At 57.4% G+C, this 2,084-nt stretch overlaps 1 protein-coding gene across 1 annotated transcript in view; it reads left to right on the forward strand.

Annotated features, from left to right (window-relative positions):
* LOC113943028 (trifunctional purine biosynthetic protein adenosine-3-like) overlaps positions 1–2,084 on the forward strand; it is a 43,010-nt gene that overhangs the window by 1,462 nt on the left and 39,464 nt on the right. The gene's annotated exons all lie outside the window — the stretch shown is intronic.

Consider the following 2,084-nt stretch of genomic DNA (forward strand, 5'->3'; position numbering starts at 1 on the left):
CGCTGCGATTTCTGCACGGCCGCTCCCACAGACGGACCCCAGCGCCCTTTTTAGGCTTTGTCCTCCCGAGGCAGTTCCGCCGGAGCGGGGGAAAGATCCGCTGCCTCGTCACGGGCTCGTCAAACAGCTTCCCCCGCACTGCCGGGGACGGTTCCCCACAGGAGGCGCTGCCGCCCCTGCCCCATAAGGCGCCTTCCAATTGCTGCGAGGGGCTCTGAGAGTCCCTCAGGCAGGGCTAGATGGAATATTGGGAAGAAATCCTTCCCTGTGAGGGGTGGAGCCGCTGGCAGAGGCTGGCCAGAGAAGGTGTGGATGCCCCATCCCTGGAAGTGTTCAAGACCAAGCTGGGAAGCTCTGGACCAAGGGAAGAGGGCCTGGGATAAAGGGCAAACCTCTGCAGGCTCCCCCTGCTCCCTGGAATTGAAGGGCTTGCTGTGTGAGCAGCGAGGAAATGTCTCAGCCCTGCCAAGCTGAACGTCTTTCTGCAGGGACGGTTTGGATCCCCAGCAGAGACTCGTCAAAAATTAAAGCTGTTCCTCCCATTTCAGCTTCTCAGGTCCCGCTTTTTATTGCTGTGTGTGAAGCCGGGGGGTGATAAAAGTCAGCCTGGAGGCTGCACATCGAGATGTTTCCTTTGGGGACAGGGATCGGGGTGATTGTGGTGGTGCTGGGTGAGGGTGGGACTGGAGGATCCTGGAGGGCTCTTCCCTGATGATTGTGTGACCCTTGGGATTGCCCCGAGCCAGGGGCAGCAGCTGGCCCCTGGCCTTGTGGAAGCTGCTGAGGTTGTGGTGGTGCCACTTGTGCAGCTTGTGCAGGTGGCCGTGGATGGCCCCGTCCTTGCGTGGTGTGCCCTGCCCCGCTCAGCTGCCTGTGCCCTGCCCCGTGCTGAGGGTGCGCTGGTGCCACTGCGTGTCCCTGAGCAGGGCCCTGAGGAGCCGCGGGGCCGAGGCAGAGCCCTGAGGGACACCCCTCGTGCCCGGCCCAGCCCGGGCCATGGAGACACTGCCCACGAGTGCCTGGCACGGCCACGGGGCCGATTCCTGCTGCCCCGGCCAGCCCAGCCTGCAAAGCTGTGCCCTGTGGAGAGCGGGGGTCGTGTGGCACCGAGGGCAAAGCCCCCCAGGGCTCCGGGCACAGCAGGGGCTGCAAGGCCACAAGTGCCGGGGCTGCCCCGGGCGGGTCCAAGAAAAGGTGAGTTCTGGACACTTTCTGACAAGGGGCTCAACACTGTGAACTGCTCAGGACAGCGCTGCAGCAACTTAAGAACACTCCATAGTATGTTTTCCCTAAGCTCTGCTGCTTAAGGAATGGGGGGGTGGGGGTGTTCCTGGAAATACTGAGTCTTCTGTTTCAAACCAGTGTGTGAAGGTGGTAACTCAGTGTGGGGATGTCAGGCACTTGTTTTTACAGGGAAGGGATTTACTCTGGCTGCACATCTGAAAATCCCCGGCAGGGGGACATTCCTTTCTCGTTTTGGAGTGGGAGTTTTAAATCGTGCTCGGAGAAACATGAAACGTGGTTTGAAACAAATATTTGTGCAGCACAACTGCTTTAGAATCCGACAGTGAACGGCTGAGCAGCGCTGAGAGGGACAGACACAAAAGTGAGGTACGTTGTTAAAACAGTTACATCCTTCCAACTAACAGTTCACTTGTTTCTGGGGTTTATTGCCTGTTTCGTAGCAGTTCTAATACACAATGTGTTGTATGGTTTTCACGGCTCTTTTTTATTTCATTGCCAGATTGAACTACGAGAAGTGGGAAAAAATCCAGTGGCCCATGTGTGAAGAACTCAAGGCAGAACTCGCCCAGTTAAAGCTTCGATTCCACCAGCAGCTGCACATGCAAATGACTCTACCACCAGTGATTTGCACACAAGTGAGAAATTTGCACAGAAGTGAGAAATCCACCTTCGAGGTTGGGGGAACCCTGTCCACGAAAAGGTCCCCCCAGCAAACCCAGGACCCTGGACAACCCTTCAGCTGGACTGATGCTGGAACAAGGACTGACATCCCATCAGCTGGATCGACACTGGATTCCAGACTGACCTCCCATGAGCTGCACTGACACTGGAACCAGAAC

This window comes from Corapipo altera, unplaced genomic scaffold (assembly GCF_003945725.1).
Source record: "Corapipo altera isolate COAL_440 unplaced genomic scaffold, ASM394572v1 0, whole genome shotgun sequence".
NCBI lineage: Eukaryota > Metazoa > Chordata > Aves > Passeriformes > Pipridae > Corapipo > Corapipo altera.